Source organism: Carcharhinus amblyrhynchos, unplaced genomic scaffold, assembly GCF_965287045.1.
Source record: "Carcharhinus amblyrhynchos unplaced genomic scaffold, sCarAmb.v2.hapA scaffold_92, whole genome shotgun sequence".
Taxonomy (NCBI): Eukaryota; Metazoa; Chordata; class Chondrichthyes; order Carcharhiniformes; family Carcharhinidae; genus Carcharhinus; species Carcharhinus amblyrhynchos.
Window position 1 is genome coordinate 28479 of NW_027649832.1, and position 27556 is coordinate 56034.

The 27556-nt window shown below is 48.7% G+C and overlaps 1 protein-coding gene across 2 annotated transcripts in view; it reads left to right on the plus strand.

Annotated features, from left to right (window-relative positions):
* Positions 1 to 6946: 6946 nt before the first annotated feature.
* The window catches only part of clcn4 (chloride channel, voltage-sensitive 4), a 51105-nt gene continuing 30495 nt past the window's right edge, over positions 6947 to 27556 (plus strand). The window contains exon 1 of one of the 2 annotated variants that reach the window (XM_080182843.1): positions 6947 to 6989. The gene's annotated coding sequence lies outside the window, so the exon portion shown is untranslated. Of the gene's footprint in view, positions 6990 to 7036; positions 7115 to 27556 lie in introns of those variants that run through there. The other variant, XM_080182842.1, reaches the window with a different exon arrangement.

Consider the following 27556-nt stretch of genomic DNA (forward strand, 5'->3'; position numbering starts at 1 on the left):
AGTGCTTTAAATGCTGCTACCACTCTGTTATAGCCTGGGCTACCCTGTGTGGTGTGGGTCTGGACTCTACACACACACACCATGTTTTTCACACACACCATCTCTGCCCGATTTACAGGCTGAGCTTGCACTCCAGCAGGCTGCACCACACATTTGACGCAGATTGCAGTTTAAGCGGCCGTCTAAACGCATTTGCGTTGACTTAACGGGCTGCACGCCCGACTTTACAGGCACTTCCCTCCTTTACCGCAGGGTTTGCCCATCCAGAATTGGCCAGAAGCAAATTTGCTCCGTAAAAGTCCGATTTGGGTCCTCCCTCAGTGAGGATGGCTGAGGAGGTGAGTGCCGAGGGTCCGATGGTCCTCTGCTTGAGATCGGGGAGGGGGGGAGAGTGAAAGGGGAGTCCGCTGCCACTCTGCCTGTGATCAGTTGGGGGGAAGGGGGGGGGGTCCGCTGTCACTCTGTCTGTGATCAGTTGGGGGGAAGGGGGGGGGTCTGCTGTCACTCTGTCTGTGATCAGTTGGGGGGAAGGGGGGGGGGTCTGCTGTCACTCTGTCTGTGATCAGTTGTGGGGGGGAATGGGGGGGGGTCCGCTGCCACTCTGCCTGTGATCAGTCGGGGGGGGGGGAATGGGGGGGTCCGCTGTTACTCTGTGATCAGTTGGGGGTAAGGGGGGGTCCGCTGTCACTCTGTCTGTGATCAGTCGGGGGGGGAAGGGGGGGGTCCGCTGTCACTCTGCCTGTGATCAGTCGGGGGGGGAAGGGGGGGGTCCGCTGTCACTCTGCCTGTGATCAGTCGGGGGGGGAATGGGGGGGTCCGCTGTCACTCTGCCTGTGACCGTTCGGGGGGGGAATGGGGGTGGTCCGCTGTCACTTTGCCTGTGATCAGTTGGGGGGGGAATGGGGGGGGTCCGCTGTCACTCTGCCTGTGATCAGTTGGGGGGGGGAATGGGGGGGGTCCGCTGTCACTCTGCCTGTGATCAGTCGGGGGGAATGGGGGGGTCCGCTGTCACTCTGTCTGTGATTAGTCGGGGGGGAATGGGGAATGGGGGGGTCCACTGTCACTCTGCCTGTGATCAGTTGGGGGGAAGGGGGGGGGTCCGCTGTCACTCTGCCTGTGATCAGTTGGGGGGAAGGGGGGGGGTCCGCTGTCACTCTGCCTGTGATCAGTTGGGGGGGGAATGGGGGGGTCCGCTGCCACTCTGCCTGTGATCAGTGGGGGGAAGGGGGGGGTCCGCTGCCACTCTGCTTGTGATCAGTGGGGGTAAGGGGGGGGTCTGCTGCCACTCTGTCTGTGATCAGTCGGGGGGGGAATGGGGGGGTCCGCTGTCACTCTGCCTGTGATCAGTCGGGGGGGGGGAATGGGGGGGTCCACTGTCACTCTGCCTGTGATCAGTCGGGGGGGGGGGGGGGAATGGGGGGGTCCGCTGTCACTCTGCCTGTGATCAGTTGGGGGGGGGGAATGGGGGGGTCCGCTGTCACTCTGCCTGTGATCAGTTGGGGGGGGGGAATGGGGGGGTCTGCTGTCACTCTGCCTGTGATCAGTCGGGGGGGAATGGGGGGGTCCGCTGCCACTCTGCCTGTGATCAGTAGGGGGGGGAATGGGGGGGTCCGCTGCCACTCTGCCTGTGATCAGTTGGGGGGGGTCCGCTGTCACTCTGTCTGTGATCAGTTGGGGGAATGGGGGGGGGTCCGCTGCCACTCTGCCTGTGATCAGTCGGGGGGAAGGGGGGGGGTCCGCTGTCACTCTGTCTGTGATCAGTGGGGGGAAGGGGGGGGTCCGCTGTCTGCCTGTGATCAGTCGGGGGGAAGGGGGGGGTCTGCTGTCTGCCTGTGATCAGTCAGGGGGGGAATGGGGGGTGGGGGGGGTCTGCTGCCACTCTGCCTGTGATCAGTCGGGGGAAGGGGCTTGTGATTGGTGTGGGTTGTGGAAGGGTGGGGGGATAAGGGGGTCAGTAATGTTGTGGGGGGTTGGGGCAATGTGGGGGCCAGGGGGAGGGACATGGCAGGGAAGTGGCTTTCTGTCATATTTTTTCTTTACACGTGCGCAGTTGGAGGCGCCGATCGGAGCTGCAGGGTTTTGGGCGCGTGTATGCACAATTCGGACTCACTGATACTTATCCAGGCAGAGTGCGTGTGGGGTGGGGTGGGGTCCTGATCTCTGATACGGGGGGGGGGTGGAGGGTATGTTTTTGGATGGGGAGGATCTCATGGTAGGATGTGTAATGTTTGTGACGTAGTTAAACTTGGGGATGGCAGGGGGACTAATAAATTAACTTTGAGACTTCTTGCCTCATGATATTTTTAAAAACTGTCTACGGTTTGTGGATGGATTGGCTGCAACCTCCCCCCCCACCCCAGCCAAACTTGGAAGTGAGTGGAATGGAGTTGAATTTGAGATTTTTAAAACATTTTTATATCTCCGATCCCACAAACCTACTAATTATGATTTCATCCACAAACCTACTAATTATAACTTTCACACGGTCACCTATTTTGTTTATATAAATGATGAATAGTAGGGGGCCCAGCACAGATCCCTGTGATACACCACTGGACACTGGCCTGCAGTCACTACGTTAAGGAGTCTCACAACACCAGGTTAAAGCCCAACAGGTTTATTCGGTAGTAAACGCCGCTAGCTTTCGGAACGCTGTGCCTTCGTCTGGCGAATGGAGACTTCTCCACTCAAGCGAAGTGACGAAGGAGCAGCGCTCCGAAAGCTAGTGGCATGTGCTGCCAAACAAACCTGTTGGACTTTAACCTGGTGTTGTGAGACTCCTTACTGTGTTTACCCCAGTCCAACGCCGGCATCTCCCACATCATGACTGCACTCACGAAAGCAGCCTTCTGTCATCGCCCTCTGTCCCCTACAACTGAGCCAATTTTGAAGCCACTTTATTAAATTACCCTGTATCCCATGTGCATTTACCTTCTTTGCAAGCCTCCCAGGTGGTAGCTTGTCAAAGACTTTGCTGAAATCCATATAAAGTACACTTGTGTGTAAAGTGATTCAGCCCCTGGTTTTTCCCATGTTGAGTGTGCTTCCTTTTGTATGATGTCCTCTGCAATATTTACATCCAGCACTCTGGCCTTGATCTTTCCACTGTTTGTAGACCGTTCTTCCTTTTCTTCATTGTCTTATCCTTGGGTCGTCTCTTGGCAGAGCACAAAGCCTTGTCAGCGCCCCCATCAATACCCCGAAACTGATGGTTAACAATCTGAGCTTCCCCGAGAGTGAATTTCTCATCTCTGTGAAGGCGTGCTCTCACGGGCAGGATCTCCAAAGACACTGCTGACCATGAGAAGATCATCTTTCAGTGCCCAAGGTTTAGCTAGACATCTCGATATAGCCACCTCATGAACAATATTCTCACCTTTCTCCTGAGCTCCAGTGTGGAGCATGTCACGTTGATAAATAACATTGGTAGAGGGTTCAAAGTGAGTCTTCAAGGCCTCCAGAATTTAATTAGACCGCCTCGGTGACACAGTGGTTAGCACTGCTGCCCCCCCAACTCCAGAGACCTGGCTTCGATTCCCGGCTTGGGTCACTGTCTGTGTGGAGTTTGCACATTCTCCCCGTGTCTGTGTGGGTTTCCTCCGGGTGCTCCGGTTTCCTCCCACACTCCAAAGATATGTGGGTTAGGTGCATCGGCCATGCTAAAATAAGTGAACCAAGATGCGTCGGTTAGAGGGATTAGCGGGGTAAATATGTGGGGCTACGGTGATAGGGCCTAGGTGGGATTGTTGTTGGTGCAGAGTCGATGGGCTGAATGGCCTCCTTCTGTATCCTGTGACGAGGCCTCCCAAGGTTTGGGAAGTGGTTCACATTTTCCAGGATCTCACCATGGATATTAATCGACCGTGGGGGGGGTTTTTTTTTTGAAGGTGTTGTTTGGACGAGGATCTTAGTCTACGAGAGAAAGCCTCTCACTAAATATTCAATCGACTTTGGCCAAGGAATCAACAGTCACCTGAAGGTCAGTTTCTGAGTGAATGTATACACAAGCATCACCAGCTTATCGAAGCCCGTTGACTGAAGTTGGTGTGATTTTGGTTCTTGGATTGAAGGCCGTGAACCGTTTCCAGTTTGTTAAGTAAATTATCTTCACGCCTGTGGGAGGATAGAGTTGATGCAATGATACTGCCTCATTTGGCTCAGTTTTCACTGAGGTGGGGTCTGCAGTGATTCTGTTGGTGAGCATCAAAGTTTACATTTCATCGTCAAGCAGAATGGACAATGGCGGCAAATTTCTGAAGGCAGCCATAACTTGAGGGGGATAGAGTGGTCAGGGTCAAAGGCTTTCTTGAGGTCAGAAAAGGCCATTGAGTGTTGGTGAAAAGGTATTCACCTTGCACTGAGATCGCCAGCCCCGCTAACCTTTCCCAACCCGCCAAAGCGTTTCACTCCAGTGGGAATAACACTCACTCCCTACTTTCGGGAAGCGTGATCCCGCTGGAGTGAAGAGTGGGGAGGACAATCAGGGCTCCCAAGGGGGTCTAGAGGCAGGGTAGGTGGTGCCTCTGGGCATTGACACCCTGGCAATGCCCAAGGGCAAAGTGCCAATGCCCAGGGGGCACCCTGGCACTGCCCATCGGGCATGGGGCAGCGCCAGAGGGTGGGGAGGGTGGGGCCTGGAAGGGGAGCGGGGCCTGATGCGGCAGGGCCTAGGGGGCAGTTGAGGGCATGGGGATCCTACATTCGGGGGGAAGGACGGAGGCCAGCGATCAGGGTGAGGGTTGGACGGAGTGGGGGAGAGGCGATTGGCCTGCTGGGGGCCCTGGGTTCAATTCCTGGCTTGGGTCACTGCCTGTGTGGAGTTTGCACATTCTCTCCATGTCTGCATGGGTTTCCTTTGGATTTCCACAGTCCAAAGATGCGTAGGGGTTAGGTGCATTGGCAGTGCTAAATTGTCCCTTAGTGTCTTGGGATGTGTAGATCAGTAGGGCAAATATGTGTTGTGGTGGGGATAGGGCCTAGGTGGGATTGTTGTTGGTGCACACTCGATGGGCCAAATGGTCTCCTTCTGCACTGTAGGCTTTCTATGGAAAGGGTGGTTGGAGATGGAGCAGTAGTTTATAAAAACAGAGTGGTTAAGAGTTTTCTTGATGATAGCATATTTGAAGGAGAGTTTTCAAAGTGAACATCTCCAGCTTCTCTCATCTCTCCATGTAATTGTAATCTCTCATCACTGATAGAATTTGGAGTGAATCTCATTTACACCCACTCCACATCTTTGTTACTCTGTGCTCTCTCGACATGATGCAATACACTGAGGCCTAGCCTGCAGTGCTCTTGTTAAAGGTTTGGTTTCATGTTGATGCTTTTATACTCTATTCCTCTAGTAACACAATCAGAGATCCCATATACTTTTCCCACAGCATCTAGACTTGAACAGCCACTTTTAAACATTTGTGTACATACAGACCTTTTCCGGAGCATTTTATTCATTTTCCCTGTCTTCACCTCTCTGGCTAAACTATATCACTGCACAATTCTTAGCTTAAAATCACTACCTGTCTGTTCATTCTACTAACTTGTCCATTGTACCAGTCTGTCCATGTGTCTGCCCATTGTACCAGTCTGTCCATTGTACCAGATTGTCCATGTGTCTGTCCATTGTACCAGTCTGTCCATGTGTCTGCCCATTGTACCAGTCTGTCCATTGTACCAGTCTGTCCATGTGTCTGCCCATTGTACCAGTCTGTCCATTGTACCAGACTGTCCATGTGTCTGTCCATTGTACCAGTCTGTCCATGTGTCTGTCCACTGTACCAGTCTGTCCATGTGTCTGTCCATTGTACCAGTCTGCCCATGTGTCTGTCCACTGTACCAGTCTGCCCATGTGTCTGTCCACTGTACCAGTCTGTCCATGTGTCTGTCCACTGTACCAGTCTGTCCATATGTCTGTCCACTGTACCAGTCTGTCCATATGTCTGTCCACTGTACCAGTCTGTCCATGTGTCTGTCCATTGTACCAGTCTGTCCATGTGTCTGTCCATTGTACCTGTCTGCCCATGTGTCTGTCCACTGTACCAGTCTGTCCATTGTACCAGTCTGTCCATGTGTCTGTCCATTGTACCAGTCTGCCCATGTGTCTGTCCACTGTACCAGTCTGTCCATTGTACCAGTCTGTCCATGTGTCTGTCCATTGTACCAGTCTGCCCATGTGTCTGTCCACTGTACCAGTCTGTCCACTGTACCAGTCTGTCCATGTGTCTGTCCATTGTACCAGTCTGCCCATGTGTCTGTCCACTGTACCAGTCTGTCCACTGTACCAGTCTGTCCATGTGTCTGTCCATTGTACCAGTCTGCCCATGTGTCTGTCCACTGTACCAGTCTGTCCATTGTACCAGTCTGTCCATGTGTCTGTCCATTGTACCAGTCTGCCCATGTGTCTGTCCACTGTACCAGTCTGTCCATTGTACCAGTCTGTCCATGTGTCTGTCCATTGTACCAGTCTGCCCATGTGTCTGTCCACTGTACCAGTCTGTCCACTGTACCAGTCTGTCCATGTGTCTGTCCATTGTACCAGTCTGCCCATGTGTCTGTCCATTGTACCAGTCTGTCCATTGTACCAGTCTACCTGTGTCTTCCTGAGGTCTGGCACCATTCACCTCTTTGTCTATTGTTGCTCCGGCTCTCCTCCTATCTGCAGACTTTGATCCTGTTCATTTAATGCTGGGCGTTGTTTGGTAGTTTCACTGAGTGATCAGATAAAATGCAAAGCTGCACTCCTTCACCCATAGATCTGCTGGAACTCCACTCTCCCTGCAATTTACCTGCTCTCACAGGGGAAAACACTCCGGCATGCTTCTGATTCAAACTGGAAGGGAGAGGATTGGATTTTTTTAACACAGTTTGGGTGAAAAGATCATGCCTCCAGATTTATTTGAAGAGCTGTTCTGGTCGGATAGTGAGCCGTGGGCTGTAGTTCTGTATTTGCTGCAGTGTGACTGAGAAGCCAGGTTTATTCCTGGATTTGACAGGTTAGCACGGAGTCATGTGATGATTACCCTTTCCTGTTGGTGACAGCAGGACTCATTCAGCTGTGGGGAGGACAGGATGGCAGCAGGAGGCAGCGGGCTGCTGTAGATTGTGTGGCAGTGGCAAGGTAGGGCTGAGAGACAAAATAATTCCGATTTCCAACCCAAACAGAGAAGCAGCGGCTAAATCTACTGGAGGGTCAGCGAGGGGGAATCAAATTGCGAGACCATTGGCTGTGTAAAGACACTTGCCTGGGAGCAGGGCTGCGCTGGGATGTGTCTCTGCTCACAGCGATGCTCCTGTTTAGCAGCAGCCTGTGTGTGTGTGTGTGTGGAGAGAGTGGATGCCTCGCAGTGCTGAATGGGGGAGGAGGAGGCGGCGGCGGCGGCACCCTCAGTCTCAGGAGCACTGTGTGATTTCCCCATTCCAGATAGCAAATCTTATCACCGCGGGGCGTGAGGGAAAGTGAAGGAAGGAATTGTCCAAAGGCTGTCACTTGCAAGTCATAAAACAAAGGACCTTTGTAATATATATAAAAAAAACACTGGATGCTGCCCATTGTACCAGTCTGTCCATTGTACCAGTCTGTCCATATGGCTGCCCATTGTACCAGTCTGTCCATGTGTCCGCCAATTGTACCAGTCTGTCCATATGTCTGCCCATTGTACCAGTCTGTCCATGTGTCTGCCCATTGTACCAGTCTGTCCATTGTACCAGTCTGTCCATGTGTCTGTCCATTGTACCATTCTGTCCATGTGTCTGCCCATTGTACCAGTCTGTCCATATGTCTGCCCATTGTACCAGTCTGTCCGTATGTCTGCCCGTTGTACCAGTCTGTCCGTATGTCTGTCCATTGTACCAGTCTGTCCATTGTACCAGTCTGTCCATATGTCTGCCCATTGTACCAGTCTGTCCATATGTCTGCCCATTGTACCAGTCTGTCCATGTGTCTGCCCATTGTACCAGTCTGTCCATTGTACCAGTCTGTCCATGTGTCTGTCCATTGTACCATTCTGTCCATGTGTCTGCCCATTGTACCAGTCTGTCCATATGTCTGCCCATTGTACCAGTCTGTCCGTATGTCTGCCCGTTGTACCAGTCTGTCCGTATGTCTGTCCATTGTACCAGTCTGTCCATTGTACCAGTCTGTCCATATGTCTGCCCATTGTACCAGTCTGTCCATATGTCTGCCCATTGTACCAGTCTGTCCATATGTCTGCCCATTGTACCAGTCTGTCCATATGTCTGTCCATTGTACCAGTCTGTCCATTGTACCAGTCTGTCCATATGGCTGCCCATTGTACCAGTCTGTCCATTGTACCAGTCTGTCCATATGGCTGCCCATTGTACCAGTCTGTCCGTATGTCTGTCCATTGTACCAGTCTGTCCATTGTACCAGTCTGTCCATATGTCTGCCCATTGTACCAGTCTGTCCATATGTCTGCCCATTGTACCAGTCTGTCCATTGTACCAGTCTGTCCATGTGTCTGCCCACTGTACCAGTCTGTCCATGTGTCTGTCCATTGTACCAGTCTGTCCATGTGTCTGCCCATTGTACCAGTCTGTCCATATGTCTGCCCATTGTACCAGTCTGTCCATGTGTCTGTCCGTTATACCAGTCTGTCCATTGTACCAGTCTGTCCATATGTCTGCCCATTGTACCAGTCTGTCCATGTGTCTGTCCATTGTACCAGTCTGTCCATGTGTCTGTCCACTGTACCAGTCTGTCCATATGTCTGCCCATTGTACCAGTCTGTCCATATGTCTGCCCATTGTACCAGTCTGTCCATATGTCTGCCCATTGTACCAGTCTGTCCATATGTCTGCCCATTGTACCAGTCTGTCCATATGTCTGCCCATTGTACCAGTCTGTCCATATGTCTGCCCATTGTACCAGTCTGTCCATGTGTCTGTCCGTTATACCAGTCTGTCCATTGTACCAGTCTGTCCATGTGTCTGCCCACTGTACCAGTCTGTCCATGTGTCTGTCCATTGTACCAGTCTGTCCATGTGTCTGCCCATTGTACCAGTCTGTCCATGTGTCTGTCCATTGTACCAGTCTGTCCATGTGTCTGCCCATTGTACCAGTCTGTCCATGTGTCTGTCCACTGTACCAGTCTGTCCATTGTGTCTGTCCACTGTACCAGTCTGTCCATGTGTCTGCCCATTGTACCAGTCTGTCCATATGTCTGCCCATTGTACCAGTCTGTCCATGTGTCTGTCTGTTGTACCAGTCTGTCCATGTGTCTGCCCATTGTACCAGTCTGTCCATGTGTCTGTCCATTGTACCAGTCTGTCCATGTGTCTGTCCATTATACCAGTCTATCCATATGTCTGCCCATTGTACCAGTCTGTCCATATGTCTGCCCATTGTACCAGTCTGTCCATGTGTCTGTCCATTGTACCAGTCTGTCCATGTGTCTGTTCATTGTACCAGTCTGTCCATTGTACCAGTCTGTCCATATGGCTGCCCATTATACCAGTCTGTCCATGTGTCTGCCCACTGTACCAGTCTGTCCATATGTCTGCCCACTGTACCAGTCTGTCCATATGTCTGCCCATTGTACCAGTCTGTCCATATGTCTGCCCATTGTACCAGTCTGTCCATGTGTCTGTCCATTGTACCAGTCTGTCCATGTGTCTGTTCATTGTACCAGTCTGTCCATATGTCTGTCCATTGTACCAGTCTGTCCATGTGCCTGTCCATTGTACCAGTCTGTCCATATGGCTGCCCATTGTACCAGTCTGTCCATGTGTCTGTCCATTGTACCAGTCTGTCCATGTGTTTGTCCATTATACCAGTCTGTCCATGTGTCTGCCCATTGTACCAGTCTGTCCATATGGCTGTCCGTTGTACCAGTCTGTCCATGTGCCTGTCCGTTGTACTAGTCTGTCCATGTGTCTGCCCATTGTACCAGTCTGTCCATATGTCTGTCCACTGTACCAGTCTGTCTATATGTGTGTCCACTGTACCAGTCTGCCCATGTGTCTGTCCACTGTACCAGTCTGTCCATGTATCTGTCCATTGTACCAGTCTGTCCATATGTGTGTCCACTGTACCAGTCTGTCCATATGTGTGTCCACTGTACCAGTCTGTCCGTGTGTCTGTCCACTGTACCAGTCTGTCCATGTATCTGTCCATTGTACCAGTCTGTCTATGTGTCTGTCCACTGTACCAGTCTGTCCACTGTGTCTGTCCACTGTACCAGTCTGTCCATGTGTCTGTCCACTGTACCAATCTGTCCATGTGTCTGTCCATTGTACCAGTCTGTCCACTGTGTCTGTCCACTGTACCAGTCTGTCCATGTGCCTGTCCACTGTACCAGTCTGTCGATGTGTCTGTCCACTGTACTAGTCTGTCCATGTGTCTGTCGATTGTACCAGTCTGTCCATGTGTCTGCCCATTGTACCAGTCTGCCCATGTGTCTGTCCACTGTACCAGTCTGTCCATGTGTCTGTCCACTGTACCAGTCTGTCCATGTATCTGTCCATTGTACCAGTCTGTCCATGTGTCTGTCCACTGTACCAGTCTGTCCATGTGTCTGTCCACTGTACCAGTCTGTCCATGTGTCTGTCCACTGTACCAATCTGTCAATGTGTCTGTCCATTGTACCAATCTGTCCATGTGTCTGTCCACTGTACCAATCTGTCCATGTGTCTGTCCATTGTACCAGTCTGTCCACTGTGTCTGTCCACTGTACCAGTCTGTCCATGTGTCTGTCCACTGTACTAGTCTGTCCATGTGTCTGTCGATTGTACCAGTCTGTCCATGTGTCTGTCCATTGTACCAGTCTGTCCATGTGTCTGTCCATTGTACCAATCTGTCCATGTGTCTGTCGATTGTACCAGTCTGTCCATGTGTCTGTCCACTGTACCAGTCTGTCCATGTGTCTGTCCACTGTACCAGTCTGTCCATTGTGTCTGTCCACTGTACCAGTCTGTCCATTGTACCAGTCTGTCCATGTGCCTGTCCATTGTACCAATCTGTCCATGTGTCTGTCCACTGTACCAGTCTGCCCATGTGTCTGTCCACTGTACCAGTGTGTCCGTATGTGTGTCCACTGTACCAGTCTGTCCATGTGTCTGCCCATTGTACCAGTCTGTCCATTGTACCAGTCTGCCCACTGTACCAGTCTGTCCATGTGTCTGCCCATTGTACCAGTCTGTCCACATGTGTGTCCATTATACCAGTCTGTCCATGTGCCTGTCCACTGTACCAGTCTGTCCACGTGTCTGTCCACTGTACCTGTCTGCCCATTGTACCAGTCTGTCCATGTGTCTGTCCATTGTACCAGTCTGTCCATGTGTGCGTCCATTGCACCAAACTGCCCATTGTACCAGTTTGCCCACTGTACCAGTCAGTCCATTGTACCATTCTCGCCATGTGTAGAACATAGAACAGTACAGCACTATACAGGCCCTTTGGCCCACAACGTTGTGCCGAGCTATGTCCCATCCCAAGATCAAACTATCCCACTCCCTATCATTCTGGAGTGCTCCATGTGCCTATTGAAAGTTTCTAAAGTGTCCGACTCCACTATCACAGTAGGCAGTCCATTCCACACCCCAACCACTCTTTCAGTAAAGAATCTACCTCGGACATCCCTCCTATATCTCCCACCATGAACCTTATAGTTATGTCCCCTAGTAACAGCTACATCCACCCGAGGAAATAGTCTCTGCATGTCCACTCTATCAATCCCTCTTATCATCTTATAAACCTCTATTAAATCACCTCTCATCCTCCTCCACTCTAAAGAGGAAAGCCCCAGCTCCCTCAACCTTTCCTCCTAAGACCTACCCTCCAAACCAGGCAGAATCCTGGTGAATCTCCTCTGCACTCTCTCCAATGTTTCCACATCCTTCTTATAGTGAGGTGACCAGAACTGCACACGATGTTCCAAGTGTGGTCTCACCAAGGTCCGGTACAGTTGCAGCATAACCCCACGTCTCTTAAACTCAAACCCTCTGTTAATAAACACTAACACACTATAAGCCTTCTTCACGGCTCTATCCACTTGAGTGGCAACCTTCAGAGATCTGTGGATATGAACCCCAAGATCTCTCTGTTCCTCCACATTCCTGAGAACCCTGCCATTGACCCTGTAATCCACATTCAAGTTTATCCTGCCAAAATTAATCACCTTGCACTTATCAGGGTTGAACTCCATCTGCCACTTTTCTGCCCAGCTCTGCATCCTATCAGTGTCTCTCTCCAGTCTACAACAGCCCTCCACCTCATCCACTACTCCACCAATCTTGGTGTCATCAGCAGATTTATGAACCCACCCTTCAGGCCCCTCTTCCAAGTCATTGATAAAAATCACAAATAGCAGAGGACCCAGCACTGACACCGAGGGTACATGGCTGGTAACTGACCTCCAGTCTGAAAAATTTCCTCCACCATCACCCCCTGTCTTCTGTGAGACAGACAGTTACTTATCCAATCGGCCAAATTTCCCTCTATCCCACACCTCCTTTCTTTCTTCATGAGCCTACCCTGGGCACCCTTATCAAAAGCCTTACTAAAATCCATGTATACGACATCAACTGCTCTACCTTCATCTATACACTTAGTTACCCCCTCAAAGAATTCAATCAAATTTGTGAGGCAAGACTTATCCCTCACGAATCCGTGCTGACTATCCCGGATTAAACTACTTCTTTCCAAATGGTCATAAATCCTATCTCTCAGGACCCTCTCCATTAACTTACTGACCACCGAGGTAAGACTAACTGGCCTATAATTACCACGGTCATTCCTATTTCCTTTCTTGAAGAGAGGAACGACATTCACCACTCTCCAGTCCTCTGGCACAATCCTCGTGGACAGTGAGGACCCAAAGATCAAAGCTAAAGGCTCCACAATCTCATCCCTTGCCTCCGAAAGTATCCTAGGATGTATCCCATCTGGCCCAGGGGACTTATCAACCCTCAGGTTTTTCAAAATTGCTAATATATCTTCCCTCAGAACATCTACCTCCTCCTTCCTATCAGCCTGTATCACACTCTCATCCTTAAAAACATGGCCTCCCTCCTTGGTAAACACTGGAGAAAAGTATTCATTCATCACCTCTCCTATCTCTTCTGACTCCATGCACAAGTTCCCACCACTATCCTTGACTGGCCCTAACCTCATCCTGTCTGCCCATTGTCAATGTCTGTCCATTGTACAAGTCTGCCCGTTGTATTGGTCTGTCTGTCTGCCCATTGTACCAGTCTGCCCAAGTATCTGTCCATTGTACCAGTCTGTCCAAGTATCTGTCCATTGTACCAGTCTGTCCAAGTATCTGCCCATTGGACCAGTCTGTCCATTGTGTCAGTCTATCCAAATGTCTATCCATTGTACCAGTCTGTCCAAGTATCTGTCCATTGTACCTGTCTGTCCAAGTATCTGTCCATTGTACCAGTCTGCCCATTGTACCAGTCTGTCCATTGTACCAGTCTGTCCAAGTATCTGTCCATTGTACCAGTCTGTCGAAGTATCTGCCCATTGTACCAGTCTGTCCATTGTACCAGTCTGTCCTTTGTGTCAGTCTATCCAAATGTCTATCCATTGTACCAGTCTGTTTGTGTCTGTCCATTGTGCCAGTTTGTCCATTGTGCCAGTTTGTTTGTGTCTGTCCATTCTACCAATCTGTCCATTGTACCAGTCTGCTCATTATTACCACTCTGTCCATGTGTCTGTCAAGTGTATCAGTCTGTCCATTGTACCAGTTGGCCATGTCTTCCTGAGGCCTGGCACCATTCACCTCTTTGTCTATTATCGCTCCGGGAAGTTGCAGAATGACAAATGAATAAACCACTGTGTTTCCAGGGAGTGGGGGGATGAAAAAGCCAGCCCACCTGCTGGCTATATATCTGCGGATAGCAATCTCTTAACCTGGAGCTCCACTCAATTTAAAAGGTAGTCAAGATATTAAACATCAGCGGTAAGAATGAACTGCAATTTCCTTTGTCTCTGAGCAACAAACCATTCATTTGGAGAAATGTGTGCCTGAGGATGGTGTGTTTTTTTTAATGGAAATCGGATTTGTTTTTTTCCTGATGTTAGTTGTTGCAGCTGTATATTTAGGTTCAGTGTTCCAGACAGTGTTCTCTGTCTGTAGCAGATTCCTGTCTGGTTTGGTGGACAGAGATTCTGAGCTTCTCATCTGTCTTTGAGAATTGGAATTCCCTCTCAGCACCTCACAGCTGAATCCTGCTTCCCACTCCCAACCACTGATATTTCTAATAACCACAGAATCCGTACAATGCCTTCGACCCAACAACAATCTTATCCCCATAACCCCAACACTTAATACCCTGCTAATTCCCCTGACACTAAGGGTCAATTTAAGCATGGCCAATCAACCTAACCCGCACATCTTTGGACTGTGGGAGGAAACCGGTGCACCAGAAGGAAACCCATGCAGACATGGGGAGAATGTGCAAACTTCACTCAGACCCGAGGCTGGGATTGAACCCGGTGTCCCTGGCGCTGTGAGGCAGCAGTGATAACCACCCCATAAGTAAGGGCAGCTACTCACTCTGCAGTTCCCCACGGTCATTTATTAAACACAGGAGTTCTTGTGGCCCAGTAATAACAGCCCTACTTCCGGCTCCGGATTCAAGTCCAACGTCAGAGCTCGTTGACACGGAAAGAATGTTTGGAACACAGTTCAACGGTCCAATAATCAGCTCAGGAGTTCCTCCACCACTTCCTCCGCTTATTCCCCAATGGGAATAGAGCGTGTGAAGATATGCTTAAAAAAAAAGGATTGAGTCTGCGGCCAGAATTCTCTGACCTTGTCGCCACTGCCAGTGAGGTTGGAGAATTTGGCACGCAGCCACATCTCCGTTCACTGCGGCAGGACCAGAGAATCCCGCCATTGTGAACGGCTGGAGCATCCCAGCCATGATCCCTCATGGCATCCGTGACCCAGAGGGTAGGCAGCCGATCTGATGCCACATGGTTGACAGCAAGTTATTGTGGGAACTTTACGGATTTGACCAAGAGTAAAGCCTGCCCGAAATGTGAAGGTGTCCAACTTCCCAAGTTAATATGTTTATTCATTCGTCACAAGTCGGCTTACCTTCACACTGCAATGAAGTTACTGTGAAAAGTCACTGTGGACGGCACGGTAGCACAGTGGTTAGCACTGCTGCTTCACAGCTCCAGGGACCTGGGTCCGATTCCCGGCTCGGGTCACTGTCTGTGAGGAGTTTGCACATTCTCCCCATGTCTGCATGGGTTTCCTCCGGGTGCTGCGGTTTCCTCCCGCAGTCCAAAGATGTGCAGGTTAGGTTGATTGGCCATGCTGAAATTGACCCTTAGTGTCCTGAGATGTGTAGGTTAGAGGGATTAGCGGGTAAAATGTGTAGGGGTGTAGGGGTAGGGATCTCCTACGCTCCAGAGGAAAAAGTCCCAGTCTATCCAGCCTCTTCTTACAACTCAATCCATCAAGTCCCGGTAGCATCCTAGTAAATCTCTTGTGCACTCTTTCTAGTTTAATAATATCCTTTCTATAATAGGATGACCTATTTCACTTTAAAAGGTGGCATCCAAGAACTGAGATTACAATCTGGGTGTAAAATTGTCGATGTTATGGAAAAAGCGATTTTGTAACATAACTAGTGAGCACAGGAAAAGGTTTATTTATTAGCCACAAATAACGCTTGCATTAACACTACAATGAAGTTACTGTGAAATGCCCTTGGTCGCCACACTCCAGTGCTTGTTCGGGTCAATCACCTAACCAGCACGTCTTTCAGACTGTGGGAAGAAACCGGAGCACCCGGAGGAAACCCATGCAGACATGGGGAGAATGTGCAAACTCCACACAGACAGTGACCCCAGCTGGGAATCGAACCCGGGTCCCTGGCGCTGTGAGGCAGCAGTGCTAACCCACTGTGCTGCCGCTGGGCTCAAACAAGTAAAGGCCACATTGGGGGCTGATATCCACACAGAAAGGACCAGCGTTTGGGAGGAACTTCCAAAGTGGTGGGGAGGGAAAATATTTAATAATTTACAAGGAAGCTATTAGGTTCGGTAATGAGTGTGAGGCTGATCGGAATGGATAAGTTGCTCCTCGTTGAGTGTCTTGTGTCAGGGACGTCATTCTAGATCCTTCTTTTGTTTGATTGATATATGGATGTGAAATTGGCACTGAGGTGGTGCCAGTGAAACAGAGTGCAATCAAGGTTGTCGGAGGGGTTTGCTTTCTGTATGGTTTAACCCGGTGCCAGAGTTGTGCCAGCTTCTAGATGGTTTTTCTCTTGTGACTTTGCAATTACACATTGCATAATATCCAATCTTCAGAAGCACCGGGGGGGGGAACAGAGTTTCCAGTTGATATTTGACACACCCATAGAAAAAGGGTGTGCTTTCATATATAAAGTAAATTGCACTTATTCAGCAAAGGGAGCCTCTCGCAGGTTGAGACAACGTGACAATTCATAGAATCCCGACAGTGCAGAAGGAGGCCATTCGGCCCATCGAGTCTTCACCGCCCACAATCCCACCCAGGCCCTATCCCCGTAACCCCACATATTTACCCTGCTAATCCCCCTGACACTAAGGGTCAATTTAGCATGGCCAATCGACCTAACCCGCACAGGGTGGCACTGTGGTTAGTACTGCTGCCTCACAGCACCAGGACCTGGGTTCGATTCCCGGCTTGAGTCACTGCCTGTGCGGACTCTGCACATTCTCCCCGTGTCTGTGTGGGTTTCCTCCGGCTATTTCCTCCCACAGGCCAAAAATGTGCAGGTTAGGTGCATTGGCCATGGGAAATTGTGCCCCTGGATGCGTAGGTCAGAGGGATTAGCAGGTAAATGTGCCGGACTATGGGGATAGGACTGGGCTGGGATTGTTATCGGTGCAGACCCGATGGGCTGAATGGCCTCCCCCTGTGTTAAAAGTCTTTGGACTGTGGGAGGAAACTGGGGGAAACCCACACTGACAAGGGGAGAAAGTGCAAACTCCGCACAGACAGTGACTTGAAGCTGGAATTGGGTCTGGGTTCCTGGCGCTGTGAGGCACTCTCCGTTCACCTGACGAAGGGCCAAACCCCCAAAGCTTGCGGGTTTGCTATCAAATAAACCGGTTGGACTTTAACCTGGTGTTGTGAGACTTCTTACTGTGTTTACCCCCCGTCCAACGCCGGCATCCCCACCTCATTTAAATTCAGCGGGCATGCTGCCAAGTAAGCGCATTTTGCCAGGTTGAAGCCTGAAAACAGGGCCACAGCTGCCATCAACAAGAGAACTGGTAAGGGAAATGGTCCCAAGATGGAATTGGCCAAGATTATTTTTGTGGGGGCCCATAAGAACCTAAGAAATAGGTGTAGGCCTTTTGGCACAATCAAAAAGATTATAGCTAATTTTCCGCACTTTCCCATATCCTTTAACTCCCTTGGTATTCAAAGATCTATAGATGTCTACCTTAAATATATCTAATGACTCGCTGTATTTTAAGAAAAACTTCCTTTCCTTAAGCCAATGTGCAGAGTGCTCAGCACGAGCCCTTAATCGATCTCCTTGCCTGCTCCAAAAACAAAACAGTTCAAATTTAGTTTGAGCCCAATTCATGGTGCCCACGAGAGAAACATATGAGACCCAAGCTTGGATTGGCCTGGACAAGTTGCCCCTCAGTGCCCAAGATGTGTGGGTTAGGTGGGTTATGATGGGGGAGATTGGGTTGGGTGGGTTGGGCTGGGGTAAACACTGTAAGAAGACTCACAAACCTGTTGGACTTTAACCTGGTGTTGTGAGCATTCTTACTTAGGTGGATTAGCCATGTGGTTCCAGGGCCAGGGTGGTTGGGTGGGCCCGGGTGTGATGCAGACTAAGGTGGCCCAGATGGTCTCTTTCTGCGCTATGAGGATTCTATAGAAACTGCAGGAAAAGGCATCGTACCCCATCTTAGGCTTGATCCGATACTTGCAGGTACCACACTTGATCTGAGCCAAAATGTCAAGAAAAAGCACTGTCTCTCGGGCAGGGAATCCCAAAGATCTAGAATACTTTGAAGAAATTTCACCTCACCTCAGTCCTAAGTGGTCAGTCTTATTCTGAGACTGTGACTCGGAGTTCTAGACTCTGTTCCAGGGAGAACAGCTTCCCAACATCTACCTTACCAAACCTCTGAAGAATGCTATAAATTTCAACTAGACCACTTCTCATTCTCCTAAATTCTAGGATGCATAGGCCTTATTTGCTTAATCTCTCTTCATAGGCCAATCCCCTCATTGCAGGACTCAGTTTAATGAACCTTCATTGCACTCCATCTAAGACAAGCATATCCTTCTTCAGGTAAGGAGACCTGAACAGTACACAGTTTTCCAGCTGTAGTCTGACCATGGCCCACACTGATACAGTAAAATTTAGTTTTCCCTTTATACACCAATTCCTTTGTAATAGAAGCTTACACACACTATTTATCTTCCTAATTCCTTGCTGTAACTGAATGTTAACTTTTTGATGATTTGTGCACAAGGACAACCAGATCCCTCTGAACACGAACAGTTCCCAATCTGAACATAAGAAATAGGAGCAGGAGTAGGCCATCTAGCCCTTCGAGCCTGCCCCGCCATTCAATAAGATCATGGCTGATCTGAAGTGGATCAGTTCCACTTTCCCGCTTTCTCCCCATAACCCTTAATTCCCTTGTCTATCAGAAATCTATCTACCCGTGACTTAAATATATTCAGCGAGGTAGCCTCCACCACTTCAACGGGCAGAGAATTCCAGAGATATCTATCATTTTTAACAAAAAAAAAAGTTTTTTAGCAACGTTTCCCCCCAAAGTGGATAACTTTACTCTTTCCATCACCAAATGCCATCTGCAATATTCATACCCACCCCCGCCCACTTGTATGTAGGCCCTTGTAGACTCTCTACATCACCGACTCTCCCACCTAACTTTGTGTCAGCAACAAACTTAGTTACGTTTCAACACATTCCCCTTATAGACCTCAACTCATTCTGAGCAAAAATGACCTACATTGTTTATTACAAGAATGTTGTATTAAGAAAAAAGGTGTTTTCGGGTTTTAAGCTGTTGCGGGCTTTGATGTCATTCTTTTAATCGATCGCAACTTTACCCTTCAAGTAATCCAGACCAAGTCACAGAGCTCTCTTAAACAGCTGTTTAATTCCAGCTCTGTAGCTCAGACTCTGGAAAGTCTCAGGTCACAGTCTGTAACTAGCCAGAGTGCAGGATTCAGAAATACACAAGCAATTATAGTTTCAAATTTGATTACAAGTAATTAGCATATACCAATCGTATTGTAGGAGTTATCTCAATCCACTCAGAGTTATTGATTAAGGCTACATCATTCAAGCATTAAAACCAATCACAATCACCTTATGCTTGCTTAATTATAATATCCAATCAAAGTGAATGACTTAATCAATCATTGTTACAAGTTATGATTGTCCCAGTTTGTGCCTTTTTTAATGGTTAGTTATTAGTGTCGCAAACAGGCTTATTTTAACACTGCAATAAAGTTACTGTGAAAATCCCCAAGCTGCCACAGTCCTATTTGGTTACACTGAGGGAGAATTTAGCACGGCCAATGCACCCTAACCAGGTGCAGGGAGGAAACCGGAGCCCCCGGAGGAAACCCACACAGACACGGGGAGGAGGTGCAAACTCCACTCAGACAGTGACCCAAGCTGGGAATCGAACCGGGGTCCCTGGCACTGTGAGGCATTGGTACTAACCACTGTGCCAGCCTAATATCATTCCCTTTTTCCAGTTACAGATGTTTGATTGAATGAGTTTTCTCAGATTAATAGTCTTGGTGCTTATCTGTGAAGAATCTTATATTATAAGACCTTTTTTTCCCATAGCAGCTTATGTGATTGTGTGATAGTTAACCCTTTCATACGCTATTTTTTTTTTGTTTTGGTATGATGATGCAAAATAAAAAGTAAGCTCCAGGTTTATTCACTGCTACCAAAAACACTTTCACGGGATAGTCCTCTGTAATAGTCAATTAATGCAAAGTATTTGAGAGAGAGAAACGGTTACAAAGAGCAAGTGAGGCATTTTTCTCTGAATGCCCAGGGATGTTGTTGATCGCACTCACACAATCTGGCAGTCCCAGGCTTTCGGAGGCCGATCATACTTCCTTTCCTTGATGGATTTCACAGTTGACTTAAAGTGTTTATATGTAGAATGGTAAGATTATAAAACAGCAGTGGGCTTACTTAGATAGACAGGGTGCCTACACTGCCTGAACAGAAATGTAGCCCAGAGAGTTGTTTTGGAAGTTAGAGCTACAATTAATCTAAAAGCATTCAGTGAACCCTGAAAGGCTAGGTCATTGTGGAGATGTGTGGAGCTTCAGAAAGCTTGAGTGTTTCAATTTATCTGTGTGGTTTCTGGGTGTGGGTGTTCTGCAGCCAGGGAAAAGCTGATAGCGGAATTTAGGTAGCAAAGTTGTCCCTGTTAGCTGGCTCTTGGCAAGTCCCGGGAACTGTTTGCTAGTTCTTGAATGATGATTGCCGCTGTGAAGCCAGGAGTGCCAATGGGGATTGTATTAAACAAGGAATTTTTTTTTTTTGGGGTGGCACGGTAGCACAGTGGTTAGCACTGCTGCTTCACAGCTCCAGGGGCCTGGGTTCGATTCCCGGCCTGGGTCACTGTCTGTGTGGAGTTTGCACATTCTCCTCGTGTCTGTGTGGGTTTCCTCCGGGTGCTCCGGTTTCCTCCCACAGTCCAAAGATGTGCGGGTTAGGTTGATTGGCCGTGCTAAGAAATTGCCCCTTAGTGTCCTGGGATGTGTAGGTTAGAGGGATTAGTGGGTAAATGTGTAGGGGTATGGGGGTAGGGCCTGGGTGGGATTGTGGTTGGTGCAGACTCGATGAGCCGGAGGGCCTGTTTCGGCACCGTAGGGTTCTATGTTCTGTGCAGGGGAAGTCCTGGGGAGCTGAGGAGGTGGCAGCAGGTCACCGGCTCTCTGTCGGAGAGGGTTAGGGCTCAGGAGAAGCCATGGGAACCATTTATCCCGACGTGTAGCTGGGGAGATGGGAGCTTGGTGAGATCTATGTCAGTACCAGTCCAGTGAAGCCAGCAGATATTAAAAAGCTGAAGGTGCGTCAGTAACCGGAGTGCATATACAGGGAATGGAGTCTCAGCAGCACCCTGAGAGATGTGCCGTTACTGAGACAGTCCGATTTGGGGCAGCTTTGAAAGAATTCAGATGCTTGAAAGTTTGCTGAGAAATCATAGGATCTGTCTTGGTCGCATTTGCCAATTATTGTCCACTGTGGGGTGTTTGACTGTAATTTACCTGATGATTCACATTTTACCCCTGAGCGTTAGAGCGAAAGATAGAACTTGTAAATTGTTTTATCTTTTAGACCTTGTTACTCTTTGTTGAAACCTCTGGTCTTGTGGCTTTCTTCAAGAGTCTTCAAACTCAAGTTTCTGTCGTGCAAGCAAAAGGTATTAGTCCCGAGCTGGATCTTACCAAACAACTAGGGGATCTAGAATTAAATTCATAGAGTCGTAGAGGTTTATAGCATGGAAACAGGCCCTTCGGCCCAACTTGTCCATGCTGTCCCTTTTCAAACCCCTAAGCTAATCCCAATTGCCTGCATTTGGCCCATATCCCTCTATACCCATCTTAGCCATGTGACTGTCTAAATGCCTTTTAAAAGACAAAATTGTGCCAGCCTCTACTACTACCTCTGGCAGCTCGACCCAGACACTCACCACCCTCTGTGTGAAAAAATTGCCCCTCTGCACCTCTCCCCTCTCACCTTAAACCTCTGCCCTCCAGTTTTAGACTCCCCTACCTTTGGGAAAAGATATTGACTATCTAGCTGATCTGTGCCCCTCATTATTTTATAGACCTCTATAAGGTCACCCCTCAGTCTCCTACGCGCCAGAGAAAAAAGTCCCAGTCTATCCTGTCTCTCCTTATAACTCAAACCATCAAGTCCTGGTAGCATCCTAGTAAATCTTTTCCGCCCTCTTTCTAGTTTAAAAATATCCTTTCGATAATAGGGTGACCAGAATGGTACACAGTATTCCAACTCCTGTATTCAATATTCTGACCAATGAAACCAAGCATGCCAAATGCCTTCTACACCACTCTGTCCATCTGTCACTCCACTTCTAAGGAGCTATGAACCTGTACCCTTATCAGGCCTAGGATAGTAACACAGGAAGTTCTGAGTCCTGCTAGCGAACTGATTGGAGGTGTTTTGCAATGCGATCTCACAATTTGCGTGTAATCTCTCTGATGTAGAGGGAGGCCACATCCTAAACAGTGAATACAGTAAGTGTATATTGATTCATACCCAGTGGCCATGCTGGTACTAACTAGATCCCTCAGCCACTGCTAATGCATCTTAATAACATTCACTCTGCCCCTATGTGAGCTCTTCCCACATTGGGGAAATCATTCGCCCCCCCAGGGATCTGACAGACAACAATGATTGTGAGTGTGATGAAGAGATCTGCTCTGCAGTTTTATGTCCTGAATTGAATGCGTACTGTGGAGGATTGCTTATTTAGAAGCATAGAAACCCTACAGTGCGAAAGGAGGCCATTTGGCCTATCGAGTCTGCACCGACCCCAATCCCTATCCCCATTTAGTTGCCCTGCTAATCCCTGTAATCTGTCACATCCCGGGACACTAAGGGTTAATTTAGCATGTCCAATCGACCTAGCCCGACGCATCTTTGGAGTGTGGGAGGAAACCGGCGCATCTGGAGGAAACCCACGCAGATACAGGGAGAATGTGCAAACTCCACACAGACCCGAGGCCGGAATTGAGCCTGGGTCCCTGGCGCTGTGAGGCAGCAGTGCTAACCACCATGACACCGGGGGCAATATTTGTTCGGAAATCAAATGCAGTTTACTGGGTGATAATGACGCTGGAACAGGCGCTCGCATCAAACATAATGTACATTTTAAAGCTGCGCAATAAATCTGGGGAAGAATAATTGCTGAGTGGCTCCTGTCTTGACATATTCCCCGGGAATGTCACTGCTTAAGGCCCTCCAATACTCGACCAGTTTATCATAAATGTGAGATGACGGATGTGGTGAATAAGGGGGTGTTATGGAGGCTGTTTTGAAATTGTGGCATTGCGTCCTGTGAGTTCAGAGTGATTGTGGCCATTAGCAAACCCCAGTCTGAAACCATTAATGCCTGCGTGTCAGTACAGGCGCTCACAAAAGACAAGCAGAGCATCAGAGTCATTGGTTATACGTGCGGTTGCATAGCAACATCAGAATGTTGTCCCTCGCCCCAGTCACTCGGTAAAATTAATGCTGCGTGCATCTTTGGCTACAGTGCATGGTTAAAGGAGCTCTGTTCTCATTGTTAAACAGGAGGACGTTAAAGGTGTGTGTGTGTGTGTGTGTGTGTTTGTGTGTGTGTGTGTGTCTGAATCTGTGCCAATCTCTTCGCTCCGTTGCAGCTCTGAAATTCTGCTCCGTGACAGTGTTACAAATTACTACAACAAGTCTTTGCATTTATATAGCACTTCAATGTGGCAAGACATTCTAATGTGCTGCGCAGGAATGTACGCAAGTGTAAAATTGGTACCCGGTGAAAGAAACCTCATCACAGCGGCAGGTTTGAAGGAGTGTATTAAAGGAAGAGGACTTTAGAGAGGGAATTCCAGGCGGATGAAGGCTTGGGAACCATTGGCGGGGCAAGAAGACTGCAAAAAACTACAAAGTGTCGCGAACGTAGCCCAGTCCATCACGCAAACCAGCCTCCTATCCGTTGACCCCACCTCCCGCTGCCTCCAAAAAGAGAAATATGGTGATTAGTGGGACAGCACTGGTTCCCCCTGGGGGTCACCCTTGACCAGAAACTAAACTGGACGAGCCGTCTAAGTACTGTGGCTACCAGAGCAGGTCAAAGGCTTGGAATCCTGCTATAACTCATCTCCTAACCACCCCAAAGCCTGTCCACCATCTAAAAAAAAAGTTTACTTATTAGTGTCACAAGTTGGCTTACCGTAATAAAGTTACGGTGAAAATCCCCTAGTCCCCAGTGTTCGGGTACACTGATGGAGAATTTAGTATGGCCAATGCACCTTAACCAGCACGTCTTTCAGACTGTGGGAGGAAACTGGAGCACCCGGAGGAAACCCACGCAGACACGGGGAGAATGTGCAGATGCTGCACAGTCACCCTCGCCAGGAATCAAACCCGGGTCCCTGGCTTTGTGAGGCAGCAGTGCTAACCGTGTGCCAGAGTGCCACCCTGCAAGGTACAAGTCAGGAATGTAACGGAATACTCTCCACTTGTCTGGATGGGTCCAACAACATTTAAGAAGCTCGACACCATCCAGGACAAAGCCACTCTCTTGATTATGACCCCTTCCTCCACCACCGGCCAACAGTATCAGCAGTGAGTGCCAGCTACAAGATGCACCGTAGGAAGTCACCAGGGTTCCTTGAACAGCACCTTCCAAACCCACAACCACTTCCATCCAGGAGAACAAGAACAGCAGATACTTGGGAACAGTGTGCGGTCAGTTAGAGTGTAATCGCTGGATGATGGTGTGCAGAGTGAGGTCAGTCAGAGTGTAATTGCTGGATGGTGCTGTGCCGAGTGAGGTCAGTCAGAGTGTAATTGCTGGATGGTGCTGTGCAGAGTGAGGTCAATCAGAGTGTAATTGCTGGATGGTGCTGTGCAGAGTGAGGTCAGTCAGAGTGTAATTGCTGGATGATGCTATGCAGAGTGAGGTCAGTCAGAGTGTAATTGCTGGATGATGCTGTGCAGAGTGAGGTCAATCAGAGTGTAATCGCTGGATGGTGCTGTGCAGAGTGAGGTCAGTCAGAGTGTAATTGCTGGATGATGCTGTGCAGAGTGCGGTCAGTCAGAGTGTAATTGCTGGTTGAGGCTGCAGAGTGAAACCGGGGTTAATTCATATGTAAATACTCGATAAAGACCCTTCTCAACTGCAGGGAATTTCTATTGTTTTGTAGAGTCCCCCATCTCTCTGTCAGGAAATGGATTCTGAGTCAAAGCTCAGAAATATCCTTGTGTGGTGGTGAGGTAACTTCACACTTGACACTATTTGTCACGGCGCAGGAAAAATCTGAAGTATTTGAATCCAACATTTAGCTACAGACGGCACCAACCGCAGGAATGAACAGATATGGATCACAATTTCATTTCTCTCCTCTGGCGAGGGTTTGTCTATAATACATATGTGATTAGCTTCTGCTGTCAGAAGATGATAGCACAGGGACAGGCCCTTCGGCCCTCCAAGCCTGCACCGACCGTGCTGTCCGACTGAACTAAAACCCCCCTATCCTTCAGGGGACCGTACCCCTCTATTTCTATCCGATTCGTATATTTGCCCCTTAACAGTCACTGTTGTATCTGCTTCCATCTGTCAGTGAGGCATCAATTTGGGACCAGTGACCATAATTCCATTAGTTTTAAGAAAGCTATGGGCAACGATAGGCCTGGCCCAAAAATTAAAATTCTAAATTGGGGGCAAGGCCAATTTCGATAGTATCAAGCAGGAACTTTCAACAGTTAAGTGGGGGAGCCTGTGGGAAGGCAGAGGGACATTGAGTAAGTGGGAGGCTTTCAAAAGTGTGTTAACCAGGATTGAGGGTAAGCACATTCCTCTTAGAGTGAAGGGCGAGGCTGGTAGAAGTCGGGAACCCTGGATGACTTGGGATATTGAGGCCCTGGTCAAGGAGAAGGAGGAGGCACAGGACATGCATCGACAGCCGGGATCAAGTGGATCCCTTGAAGCGTATAGGGGGTGTAGGAGTAGAGTTGAGAGAAAAATCAGGAGGGCAAAAAGGGGACACGAGATTGTTTTGGCAGATAAGGCAAAGGAGGATCTGAAGAGCTCCACAAATACATAAAGGGCAAAAGAGTAACAAGGGAGAGAGTAGGGCCTCTTAAGGATCAATAATGTCACCTATGCGCGGATCCTCAAGAGATAAGAGAGATCTTAAATGAATATTTCTCGTCAGTATTTACTGTTGAGAAAAGCATGGATGTTAGGGAACTTGGGGAAATAAATAGTGATATCTTGAGGAGTGTATATATTACAGGAAAAGCGTGTCAAGGTAGATAAATCCCTGAAACCTGGTGGTGTGTCCCAGGACATTGTGGGAGGCGAGGGAGGAAATTGCGGGTCCCCTAACAGAGATACTTGAATCATCGATAGTCACGGGTGAGGTGCCTGAAGATTGGAGGGTGGCAAATGTTGTGCCTTTGTTTAAAAAGGGCTGCAGGGAAAAGCCTGGGAACTACAGGTCAGTGAGCCTCGCATCTGAGGGGGGGAGGTAAATTGTTGGAAGGTATTTTGAGAAACAGAATCTACAGGCATTTAGAAATGCAAGGACTGATTAGGGACAGTCTGCATGGCTTTGTGAATGGAAAACCCAGTCTCACAAATTTAATTGAGGTTTTTGAAGGGGGAACCAAGAAGGTAGATGAGGGCAGTGCAGTTGATGTTGTCTATATGGACTTTAGCAAGGCCTTTGACAAGGTACCGCATGGTAGGCTGTTGCTTAAGGTTAAATCTCATGGGATCCAGAGTGAGGTATCTAAATGAATACAAAATTGGCTTCTTGATCGAAGCCAGAGGGTAGAGGGTTGTTTTTCAAACTGGAGGCCTGCGACCAGCGGTGTGCCTCAGAGATCAGTGCTGGGTCCACTGTTATTTGTCATTTATATTAATGATTTGGATGAGAATATAGGAGGCATGGTTAGTAAATTTGCAGATGACACCAAGATTGGTGGCATAGTGGACAGTGATCTTGATCAATTGGGCCAGTGGGCTGACGAATGGCAGATGGAGTTTAATTTAGATAAATGTGAGGTGATGTATTTTGGTAGCTTGAACCAGGACAGGACTTACTCAGTTAATGGTAGGGCACTGGGGAGAGTTACAGAGCAAAGAGATCTAGGGGTACATGTTCATAGCTCCTTGAAAGTAGAATCACACGTAGACAGAGTGGTGAAGAAGGCATTCAGCATGCTTGGTTTCACCGGTCAGAACATTGAATACAGGAGTTGGAATGTCTTGTTGAAGTTGTACAAGACATTGGTAAGGCCACACTTGGAGTACTAAGTACAGTTCTAGTCCTATTCTCGAAAGGATATTATTAAACTAGTAAGAGTGCAGAAAAGATTTACTTGGATGCTACCGGGACTTGATGGATTGAGTTATAAGGAGATATATTGGATAGACTGGGACTTTTTTCCTGTGGAATATAGAAGGCTGAGGGGTGATCTTATAGAGATCTATAAAATGATGAGGAGCGTAGATCAGCTAGATAGTCAATATCTTTTCCCCAAAGGTAGGGGAGTCTAAAACTAGAGGGCATAGTTTTAAGGTGAGAGGGGAGAGATACAAAAGTGTCCAGAGGGGCAATCTTTTCACACAGAGGGTGGTGAGTGTCTGGAACAAGCTGCCAGAGGTAGTAGTAGAGGCGGGTACAATTTTGTCTTTCAAAAAGCATTTAGACAGTTACATGGGTACGTTGGGTATAGTGGGATCTGGGCCAAATGCGGGCAACTGGGTTTAGTTTAGGGGTTTAAAAAAAAGGTGGCATGGATAAGTTGGTCAAAGGGC